Genomic DNA, 12,692 nt, shown 5'->3' on the forward strand with positions numbered 1-12,692 from the left:
AGTTTAGTAATCAGTAGAGCTCCCCCCATACTCAGTGTATAACACAATAGAGCCACAAACACACATATATATATATTTATATATATCACAAATAATGGCACCCAAATACACGATTTCTTACAATAGTATTGATTTGGTTTGTCTCCAAGAGACTCATTTAAATGAGGAAGGATTTGCTAAATTTAAATTGTACCAGTTTTCTTCTATTTATCACTCTACGCTAATAAGAAAAAAAGAGGCCGGTGTATGTGTGGCAGTCAGAGACTCTTCTGGGATAGAAGTATTAGACTCATATAGTAGTAATGATGGGAGATCGGTAATCATTTCTATAAAAATCAACTCACAAATCTATACAATCGTTAATCTTTATGCTCCTATTAGAAATCAAATCAGGTTCCTGAACAAAAATATAAAAAAGAGTGAAAATTTTTCAAAAGGACATCAAATTATTATAGGAGACTTGAATGCAGCTGTGGGTCCCATCATTGACTGTTCCTCAGTAAGGAAGAGTCCTCCGGCTGTTATACGACCCACCCTATTAACATTAATGAATTATACGATGCATGGAGATGTCTACACCCTGGGGAAAAGGACTTTACTTATTATTCTCCTCTGCATAAATCCTATACGAGAATTGATCATTGCCTTGTAGATACATTTACATGACCCCTTTTAACAAGTGTAGAAATTGGTACAAGGACTTGGTCAGACCATGCACCCATCAAAATTAGACTCCAAATCCAAGATTTTCCCTCTACTACCTACCTTTGGAAGATGAACAAAACAATACTACATTCAATACAACAGTTAACCCCCCTGATTAAGGAACATTTCAATAATTATTTTACTTTAAATGATAAGAAGGAAACTTCTAGATCCACTTTATGGAATGCCCATAAGGCCTATATGAGAGGAGTATCCATTAAGCAGAGCTCTATTGTCAAAAGAAAAAGGAAAGAAAAAACAAATTCACTTTTAAAAGAGATTAAAGTATTGGAAAAGGAAATTTATGACAGAAAGAAAACAGAATTAATTCCTCAAGTAGAAGGGCTTAGACAGGAACTAAGGGAGATATTGTTCCAGCAGTATGATAAATGGCACATCATTTTGAAAGAAAACTGGTACAATGACAGGAATAAAGCTGTCTTACCCTAATCTAGCTTAGCAATACCCTGTGCCCCACCTCTCACAACTCTGGTCATGCCCATTCCCACACCTTGTGTCTCAACCCTTTCTCCTTGTAGAGTGTAAGCTCTTTTGGGCAGGGCTCCCTTCCCCTCCTGTATCGGTTACTGATTGCTTTATATGTTACTCCTTGTAGATTGTAAGCTCTTTGGGGCAGGGCTCCCTTCACCTCTTGTATCGGTTACTGATTGCTTTATATGTTACTCCTTGTAGAGTGTAAGCTCTTTTGGGCAGGGCTCTCTTCCCCTCTTGTATCGGTTACTGATTGCTTTATATGTTACTCCTTGTAGAGTGTAAGCTCTTTGGGGCAGGGCTCTCTTCCCCTCCTGTATCTTTTACTGATTGCTTTATATGTTACTCCTTGTAGAGTGTAAGCTCTTTGGGGCAGGGCTCCCTTCCCCTCCTGTATCGGTTACTGATTGCTTTATATGTTACTCCTTGTAGATTGTAAGCTCTTTGGAGCAGGGCTCCCTTCCCCTCCTGTATCGGTTACTGATTGCTTTATATGTTACTCCTTGTAGAGTGTAAGCTCTTTTGGGCAGGGCTCTCTTCCCCTCTTGTATCGGTTACTGATTGCTTTATATGTTACTCCTTGTAGAGTGTAAGCTCTTTGGGGCAGGGCTCTCTTCCCCTCCTGTATCTTTTACTGATTGCTTTATATGTTACTCCTTGTAGAGTGTAAGCTCTTTGGGGCAGGGCTCCCTTCCCCTCCTGTATCGGTTACTGATTGCTTTATATGTTACTCCTTGTAGAGTGTAAGCTCTTTTGGGCAGGGCTCTCTTCCCCTCCTGTATCGGTTACTGATTGCTTTATATGTTACTCCTTGTAGAGTGTAAGCTCTTTTGGGCAGGACCCTCTTCCCCTCCTGTATCGGTTACAGATTGCTTTATATGTTACTCTGTATGTCCAATGTATGTAACCCACTTATTGTACAGCGCTGCGGAATATGTTGGCGCTTTATAAATAAATGTTAATGTAATGTAATGTAATGGGAAAGTTATGGCTCAGAAGATAAAGGGCCGCAGGATAATCCAGAGAATTTTTAAGGTGAAAGATCCACACACAGGTGTAACTACACAACATCCTACTGAAATTGTTAATGCCTTGGCAAAATACTATGAAGACCTATATAATTTACGTCAGCACTCTGATACTCGCGAACCCACTTGTGAGGAAATTGACCAGTACTTGGAAAGTATAAATCTCCCCTCATTAGATGATTTGAACAGAAACAAATTAATATCCCTTTTGTCATCATGAAATAGAAATTGCAATAAAAACACTTAAGAGAGACAAGGCCCCAAGGCCCCACTACTACATTACATTTATGAATATTCTTTCTAAACCATTGACAGATATGTTTAATGAAGTAGCAACCCTTGGTACTTTTCCTAGAGAATCACTATCTGCAATCATTACTACTATCCCCAAAGAAAACAAAGACCCAACTGACCGTAGTAGTTACAGGCCCATATCTCTTTTAAATACAGATTTAAAAATTGATGCTAAAGTTATAGCTAACAGACTAGCCCCCTTAATTCCACAACTGGTCCATTCTGATCAGGTCGGCTTTGTGAAAGGAAGAGGTACTAATGATGCCACAAGGAAGGTGCTGGCTCTTTTACACAGGATTGAGCTCGGTCGGACGCCTTCTCTGCTTGTCTCTTTGGACACGGAGAAGGCGTTCGACAGGGTCAACTGGACCTACTTGTCAAGGGTACTGGGAAAGTTTGGTTGTACTGGTTACCTGTATAAGGCTATAATGGCACTCTACTCCCAGCCATCAGCAATGGTATTGTCCTCTGGTTCTTTGTCTTCTCCTTTCAATATTACTAATGGAACACGTCAGGGATGCCCACTCTCCCCTTTAATTTTTATACTTACCCTTGAACCTCTTGCAGAAAAGATTAGCAACAATCAATTGATCCATGGTATCCAAGTTGGCGATGCAGAAACAAAACTAGGCATGTATGCCGATGATATTTTGCTATATTTGCAAGATCCCTTAATATCACTACCAAATTTAGAAATACAATTAAATAACTTTTCAAAAATCTCCTATTATAAACTCAATAAAAATAAAGCAGTGATTCTACCCTGTAATTTGGACTCAGATACAATCCAGTCGCTCAAAAAGTCTTCCCCTTACTCTTGGTCTGAAAAGTCAATCAAATACTTAGGAATTTCTCTAATTTCTCAGATATACAAGGAAAATTACGAGCCATGGATTTCCAGGCTCAAAACCAAGCTAGAGGCTCTCTCCAAGCTCGAGTTTTCTTGGTTAGGTAGGACTGCTGCCTTCAAAATGATGGTATTGTATCTCTTCAGAAATCTCCCAGTAAAAGTTCCCAAAAAATTCTTTACTTCCCTACAAAAACTTCTCAATAAATTTGTCTTAATGAATAAATCACCAAGATTTTCCAATAGAATACTAACACTACATGCATCAAACCTAGGTTTTGGCGTACCTGACATTGAGCTTTATTACAGTTTTAGATCAGTCTAGAGTAATCTGGACGGAGGATGGAACTAAACACTGGATAGAGTTGGAACAAAATCAAACAATTTTCTCCTCATATAAAAACCTATTAGAAACCAAATTAATATGGAAAACTTACAGATCAATACCCAATATGATGATAACAAATACCCTGAAATTATGGAAAGATCTAATTAAATCAAGCTCTAGCAATCCATTAGCTATCACTCAACCTGTCCCCTTAGCTACGTTAGCTAATGTAATTAAAGAACTCTCTTTAGGTAATTGGATAGACCTAGGCTTAGATACAGTAGATAAATTGTTTCAAAATACAGAACTAAAATCTTTTGAACAATTAATCCCTAAATCTGAAGAATACAAATATTTCAAAATCCGGAAATCTTTACAAACCCATACTTCAACCCCACTACTCCTACCCTCCCAAGTTACTAAACTTTTACTACCAGAAAATACATTTCAAAAAGGACTATCCGTGTTCTATAAGACATTATTATCGGATAGAGTAGAACCTCCTAGGTGTCAGTTGACAAGATGGCAGGAATATTTACAGTTAGATTTAGACCAAGAGGAATGGGAGCTAGCAGTCAAATCGCTGAGAAAGTCCACACACTGTGTGTCTCATCATGAGAATCTCTTAAAAATGATATGGAGATGGTACCTCACTCCAGTAAAAATCGCCAAATTTGATACCAAAGTTACTCCACTTTGTTGGAGAGACTGTAAACAAGCAGGTTCTTTGGAACATATCTTTTGGGAATGTCCTAAAATCCAAGGATTGTGGAAGGAAATAGAGGTTTTTCTTATGAAATTACCTGTGAATTTGAAGTGTATTCCTCCCAGTATGGCCCTTCTCCACATAAAGACCATGGACTTGCCTCCCAAGGAGAGACTGATTTTTCATCACATTTTTGTGGTTACCAGGTGTAAGCAGAAAATTGGAAATCTAAAATAATTCCCAAAATTGAAGATATTCTTAAAACTGTAGAGTTTAATCTCAATGCAGAAAAAACCTGGGCAATCAGATCAGGAAATTTACAGTCCTTTCTGGTGAGATCAAGTTTATGGCATTCGATTTATCCAGATACTAAACTGAATGATCTTAATTAGAGGTTATAAATCCCATAAATCTTATAAATCCAATACATCCTATAAACCCTCTCTCAGAGATGGAGACTTTTCCAGTTGTGTACTCTGCATAACACAATAACTTATGAGGAGAGCGTACTGCTCGTAACTCTTAGCAACTGAATACAACTTCATTAGTTGTAGTATTAGGTGTAGTTATCGTTTTTACTGTATGTACACTTCCTTATTGGGATATATCAATTTATTATAGTAAAAATATTGCTCTATCTTTTTGGTGAAGCAAAATTTCTTAATGATACAGCTTGACCATGTTCAATCAATCCTTAGATGGATGGGACCCCTAGGATCTCAGTAGGGCGGTTTTAGTCCCCCATTTCCTAGGAGGCTCAGCTCCACATTGACAGCAGTCCATTTGGATTAAGTAGTCCAAAATACGCTTTAGTGATGTTTTGTTTTTTTTATTTTTTTTTTATAGTTAGAGATGTGTCAGTTTATACGCGTTTTGCACGTTTGAACTTACGCGTTTTCAACGCGTCATTAGTATACGCGTATAAATATACATGTACATGTATATGTATTGAAACTATCTAACGTCTTTGAAATCTCTTTTAAAGGCAGTGATCTCTCCTCTTATAAAAGCTTTCCGTGTGTCCCATTGTAGTAACGGGCTTTCATTGTGGATAGGGGGCGTCAGTGAGAAAAGTTTTCCACTTTTCCTTCAACATTTGAGTAAAACCTGGTCTAGATGCCAAAGAGAATGGGAATTTCCACAGGATGAAGGATTTGGGAGGAACAAGGGTTGGAATAGAAACATCAATAGGGGTCGGAGTAGGAGAAATTCCCGATGTTTGCACTTTGAACTTGACTAATCAGATTGAGCGAGGTAAGAACGTAATCAGTCTGTTCCGGTACCATGAGAATGAGAAGGTGAAATCCTTTTGTGATGGATGTAAATTTCTCCCGACACCTTTAAGAATGGAATGTTGTAGTAAGTCGGCTAACCATTTGGATTTCCTAGAACATGAGGTAAAACTGCGGCAGTTAACTGCCAATATTTCCTCCCATTAGTTCTCATGTTTGTGAGCTTTCTATGAACAAACCCTTTGGCTTTATAAAAAGTTTAAAGTAAATTCAGATTCACTCTATTTGGTCGAATAAAAAGCCGTGGCCCGAGGATGAAATAGGGCGGATTAGTTGTACCTAATATTAGAAATGATTATTTTGATAAATTAATGGTACAATATATCAGAGTGGCTGAGATGGGCTGTACTAGGGTGGTACTAGGGCAGTACAATGGTGGTACTAGGGTGGTACTAGGGCAGTACAAGGGCAGTACAATGGTGGTACTAGGGTGGCACTAGGGCGGTACAAGGGCAGTACAATGGTGGTACTAGGGTGGCACTATGGTGGTACAAGGGTGGTACAAGGGTGGCACAAGGGTGGTACTAGGGCAGTACAATGGTGGTACTAGGGTGGCACTGGGGTGGTTTTAGGGCGGTACTAGGGTGGCACTAGGGCAGTACTAGGGCAGTACAATGGGTGGTACTAGAGTGGTACTAGGGTGGTACTAGGGCAGTACAAGGGTGGAACAAGGGTGGAACAAGGGTGGCACTAGGGTGGCACTAGGGCGGTACTAGGGCGGTACAATGGTGGTACTAGGGCGGTACTAGGGCAGTACAAGGGAGGTACTAGGGTGGCACTAGGGCAGTACAATGGTGGTACTAGGGTGGCACTAGGGCAGTACAATGGTGGTACTAGGGTGGTACTAGGACGGTACTAGGGCAGTACTAGGGCGGTCGAGGGCAGTACTATGGTGGTACTAGTGCGGTACAATGGTGATACTAGGGTGGTACTAGGGAAGTACTAGGGCAGTACTAGGGCGGTGCTAGGGCAGTACTAAGGCGGTACTAGGGCAGTACTAGGGCGGTACTAGGGTGGTACTAGGGCGGTACAATGGTGATACTAGGGTGGTACTAGGGCGGTACTAGGGCAGTACTAGGGCAGTACTAGGGCAGTACTAGGGTGGTACTAGTAGGGGTTACTGTATTGCTATTCTCTCTCCATGGCAATTGCTCAGCCCACTAACACTTTCCTGCTTCGGTTGGAGCTAATTTGCAATTAGTTAATTAACTACCAGAGAACACTGTACGTTGGGACACGGAAGTATCATGTCATTAACAGCTCAGTTGCTAATTACACCGGGTACAGAGCTGACCACTTGGCACCAACGAGATTCCCTGAAATCAAATCAAAAAAACTTTTATCCAACTTTGCAGAGAATTTAGTCTGACCGGGAATGAGCAATATCATTATTTGTTATTTATTATTATATCATTATTTGTGTATATCACATTATCTTAGCCCAATGTTGTTGCCGCTCTTTATCTATTAAATATAAAGTGACCTGTTGTTCTGCCCCGGGGGCACCCGAAATGGTGTCAGTGGTTTATTCTTTTTGGCTAATTTGGGAGAGTTTCAAAAAAGTAAGAATATGTTAAAGTGGGAGGAAGATTTGGGGCAAATGTACACGACTGTACAGGGGCAATAAGCACTCAATCTGTGTCAGGATGGGCCAATCATTGTGCTGGAGTGTCTGTATCGCTGGTACCGGTGCCAATCATTGTGCTGGAGTGTCTGTATCGCTGGTACCGGTGCCAATCATTGTGCTGGAGCGTCTGTATCGCTGGTACCGGTGCCAATCATTTTGCTGGAGCGTCTGTATCGCTGGTACCGGTGCCAGTCATTGTGCTGGAGTGTCTGTATCGCTGGTACCGGTGCCAGTCATTGTGCTGGAGTGTCTGTATCGCTGGTACCGGTGCCAGTCATTGTGCTGGAGTGTCTGTATCGCTGGTACCGGTGCCAATCATTGTGCTGGAGTGTCTGTATTGCTGGTACCGGTGCCAGTCATTGTGCTGGAGTGTCTGTATCGCTGGTACCGGTGCCAATCATTGTGCTGGAGTGTCTGTATCGCTGGTACCGGTGCCAATCATTGTGCTGGAGCGTCTGTATCGCTGGTACCGGTGCCAGTCATTGTGCTGGAGTGTCTGTATCGCTGGTACCGGTACCAGTCATTGTGCTGGAGCGTCTGTATCCCTGGTACCGGTGCCAGTCATTGTGCTGGAGCGTCTGTATAGCTGGTACCGGTGCCAGTCATTGTGCTGGAGCGTCTGTATCGCTGGTACCGGTGCCAATCATTGTGCTGGAGTGTCTGTATCGCTGGTACCGGTGCCAGTCATTGTGCTGGAGCGTCTGTATCGCTGGTACCGGTGCCAGTCATTGTGCTGGAGCGTCTGTATCGCTGGTACCGGTGCCAGTCATTGTGCTGGAGCGTCTGTGTCCCTGGTACCGGTGCCAGTCATTGTGCTGGAGTGTCTGTATCTCTGGTACCGGTGCCAGTCATTGTGCTGGAGCGTCTGTATCGCTGGTACCGGTGCCAGTCATTGTGCTGGAGTGTCTGTATCGCTGGTACCGGTGCCAGTCATTGTGCTGGAGTGTCTGTATCGCTGGTACCGGTGCCAGTCATTGTGCTGGAGCGTCTGTATCGCTGGTACTGGTGCCAGTCATTGTGCTGGAGTGTCTGTATCGCTGGTACCGGTGCCAATCATTGTGCTGGAGCGTCTGTATCGCTGGTACTGGTGCCAGTCATTGTGCTGGAGCGTCTGTATCGCTGGTACTGGTGCCAGTCATTGTGCTGGAGTGTCTGTATCGCTGGTACGGTGCCAGTCATTGTGCTTGAGCGTCAGTATCGCTGGTACTGGTGCCAGTCATTGTGCTGGAGCGTCTGTATCACTGGTACCGGTGCCAGTCATTGTGCTGGAGCGTCTGTATCGCTGGTACCAGTGCCAGTCATTGTGCTGGAGTGTCTGTATCACTGGTACCGGTGCCAATCATTGTGCTGGAGCGTCTGTATCGCTGGTACTGGTGCCAGTCATTGTGCTGGAGTGTCTGTATCGCTGGTACCGGTGCCAATCATTGTGCTGGAGCGTCTGTATCGCTGGTACCGGTGCCAGTCATTGTGCTGGAGCGTCTGTATCATTGGTACTGGTGCCAGTCATTGTGTTGGAGCGTCTGTATCGCTGGTACCGGTGCCAGTCATTGTGCTGGAGCGTCTGTATCGCTGGTACTGGTGCCAGTCATTGTGCTGGAGCGTCTGTATCGCTGGTACCGGTGCCAGTCATTGTGCTGGAGCGTCTGTATCGCTGGTACCGGTGCCAGTCATTGTGCTGGAGCGTCTGTATCGCTGGTACCGGTGCCAGTCATTGTGCTGGAGTGTCTGTATCGCTGGTACCGGTGCCAGTCATTGTGCGGGACCGTTTGTATCGCTGGTACCAGTGCCAATCATTGTGCTGGAGCGTCTGTATTGCTGGTACCGGTGCCAATCATTGTGCTGGAGTGACTGTATCACTGGTACCGGTGCCAATCATTGTGCTGGAGCGTCTGTATCGCTGGTACTGGTGCCAGTCATTGTGCTGGAGCGTCTGTATCGCTGGTACCGGTGCCAGTCATTGTGCTGGAGTGTCTGTATCACTGGTACCGGTGCCAGTCATTGTGCTGGAGTGTCTGTATCACTGGTACCGGTGCCAGTCATTGTGCTGGAGTGTCTGTATCACTGGTACCGGTGCCAGTCATTGTGCTGGACCGTTTGTATCGCTGGTACCAGTGCCAATCATTGTGCTGGAGCGTCTGTATTGCTGGTACCGGTGCCAATCATTGTGCTGGAGTGACTGTATCACTGGTACCGGTACCAGTCATTGTGCTGGAGCGTCTGTATCGCTGGTACTGGTGCCAGTCATTGTGCTGGAGTGTCTGTATCACTGGTACCGGTGCCAGTCATTGTGCTGGAGTGTCTGTATCGCTGGTACCGGTGCCAGTCATTGTGCTGGAGCGTCTGTATTGCTGGTACCGGTGCCAGTCATTGTGCTGGAGTGTCTGTATCGCTGGTACCGGTGCCAGTCATTGTGCTGGAGTGTCTGTATCACTGGTACCGGTACCAGTCATTGTGCTGGAGCGTCTGTATCGCTGGTACTGGTGCCAGTCATTGTGCTGGAGTGTCTGTATTGCTGGTACCGGTGCCAGTCATTGTGCTGGAGTGTCTGTATCGCTGGTACCGGTGCCAGTCATTGTGCTGGAGCGTCTGTATTGCTGGTACCAGTGCCAGTCATTGTGCTGGAGTGTCTGTATCACTGGTACCGGTGCCAGTCATTGTGCTGGAGTGTCTGTATCACTGGTACCGGTGCCAGTCATTGTGCTGGAGTGTCTGTATCGCTGGTACCGGTGCCAGTCATTGTGCTGGAGCGTCTGTATTGCTGGTACCAGTGCCAGTCATTGTGCTGGAGCGTCTGTATCACTGGTACCGGTGCCAGTCATTGTGCTGGAGTGTCTGTATCACTGGTACCGGTGCCAGTCATTGTGCTGGAGCGTCTGTATCACTGGTACCGGTGCCAAATACATACATTTTACTCTTCATCCCCCCCACTGTGTTACAGAGGGTCAATATAAGGGGTAATTATTTGCCTATGTGGGGGTTATATCCAGTAATAAAACCACTTGGGATGAAGGTGTTTCATAGAATGTCAGAGTTATCCGGTTGCCTGACCCATCGTTGGCCCTATTGTACCTGAATTTGGCACCTTGGTCCAATGATTCATTAACTAACAGCAGTGAGAGTCGTTAGGGCTCAGCGGTGGGAATGTCAGGAGATACCAACATATCGAAAGGTAATAACGTTGGCATCCAATTATATTCTGTCTCTTCAGTCCTTGTGTTGCCTCCAGCCCTGTTTGATTGTTTGATTGCGCCACCTACTGGTTTGTTTAATGATAGTGTTTAGTGTTTAGACCAGAGGTTCCCAACCTCCCTAATGTCCCGGTCCTTTAATACAGTTCCTCACATTGTGGTGACCCCCAACCATAACATTATTCCTAAAGCCATTGGAAATATGTGTTTTCCGATGGTCTTAGACCCCTGTGAAAGGGTTGTTTGACCCCCAAAGGTTGAGAACCGCTGGTTCTATGTCTATTTTGGGTCCCCATACTTTATCATGTGACCATATGTAATCCAGCCAATGATAAGCATAGCCGCCATCTTTATACTGCTGGCAGCTAGACATATCTGCAATGTCGGTAGGTAGAATCCCTCCCTCGCTCTGGGGTAACAATATAAATCGTTATTTGGATGTTTTATTCTTTCATGAAGTTTATAGCTAATGATTTGCCACCTCAGTAATTGCCCAGTCATTTAGGCCTTATGCCATGTCTCCAGCATAACCTTCCATGTTGCTAACTTACTGCCCTGGGCTACTCACTGCCCCGGGTAACCCGCTGCCCCAGGCTACTTACCACCCCAGGCTACTCACCACCCCGGGCCCTATATTTGAGGGAGTAGCTGTAGGTCTCTGTTCTCCAAAATGGAGCCCTGTGGTTTGTGGCTATTCTGCAACAGCAGGGGGCAGTGTGCAAGGTACAAAGAATTGGCATTTGTGACTTTTTTACACTTAAAGTTCAAATATTTGTGATCACCGACCCTCCTTGGAAAGCAGTTTGTTTGTGTTCATGATTTTCAAGAAACACTCAATTGTTTTGTGGTTTTGGGGAGCTGCACCTGCATTTCAGGCCCTGACAATTTGGCTTCTGTGGATTAATGACAGTTACAGGAACTGAGTGTCAGATCCCTTTATAGCTGATATATTCTACTAACAACCCTACCAGCGAGACTTTCGTAGCACCTGGAATGGGGCTTCTGAGGGTCTTGTTGCATGTGGTTCATCTCACTTTGTCCAGCCCGGTAAGGGTAGGGAATGGGACATCTAGGTGCCTCCTCTACATTCTACAGCCAACAACTGTCAAAATGTAGGAGACCCTATCTCTAAGAAAGAAAAGGCTGACCCCCCAGCCCCATATTAGGTGAAGAATGCAATGGAAGGCAATATATCACAAACATGGATGCCGAGGGGCAGGTACAGTAGTAGAAGAAGAAGCAGTTTATTTAGCAGTGTGATTGTGCTATTACGTTTCTTGATGTTTTATACTGCAAGCACTTTGGAGATGACACAGTTGCTTATTGGAAAAGTGCATTTAATCAGATATGGGGCCTTAAACACAATCCTCATAATGATTTATTTGGGCAACAAACCTTAAAATGGGAGTATTGGTTGGAAAGTTAATAAAATGCTTGGTTAGAGGGGTAAAGATACCTGCTGGAGGTTCTACAGCCAACAGGAGAGGCTGAATATGATGTGGTGGTTCCATTGTGCAAACATCTCAACTGATACAGGATCTACAAATATCACCAGAATCGATCACAACCCACACAAAATAAACATTTGGGAAGGACCATGATCTGCTTCTCACACTAACTGTCTCCTAACTTGGGAGTCATTCAAACACAAGAGAATAAGGTTAGAAGAATAACATTCGGGAGCTTCTCCGATGCAAGGTGGAAGAGCATTGCCGATGTGTGGGGAAATCAGGGAAGATGGTTTTATGTTATATGGTTTTACTCAGCTCTTGCAATAAACTCTGTGGGCTGAGCTGAGTGTAGGAACCAGAAGGGTGTATATTGGGGCAGATACATGGGAAGGAGCTGAGGAATTCATGGCTTCATCTGTGACCAAGCTCTACTGACTATGGACAATATATTTTGCTGAGATAAGCATAAGGACCGGTGTAATGGATCCATCAAAAACATTGATCAGAATTATTTCTTAAACCTCAGTCAAAAGGGTTAAGGACATATTCAAGGTGTGTCTGTATCGGCAATAGGAACCGAATATGTACTGAGACCCCCAGAGGTTCCAACAAGTGTGTGCCTGGCCGAATAGGAACAATAGGCAGAGCCAGCAGGGGGAAATGATCCAGTTACCTGGGCTCCAATACATTTCCCCGCACCTTACCTTAGTAAGAGCCAAACCCCAATTTTACTC

The sequence above is a fragment of the Xenopus tropicalis genome, chromosome 7 (assembly GCF_000004195.4).
Source record: "Xenopus tropicalis strain Nigerian chromosome 7, UCB_Xtro_10.0, whole genome shotgun sequence".
Classification (NCBI taxonomy): domain Eukaryota; kingdom Metazoa; phylum Chordata; class Amphibia; order Anura; family Pipidae; genus Xenopus; species Xenopus tropicalis.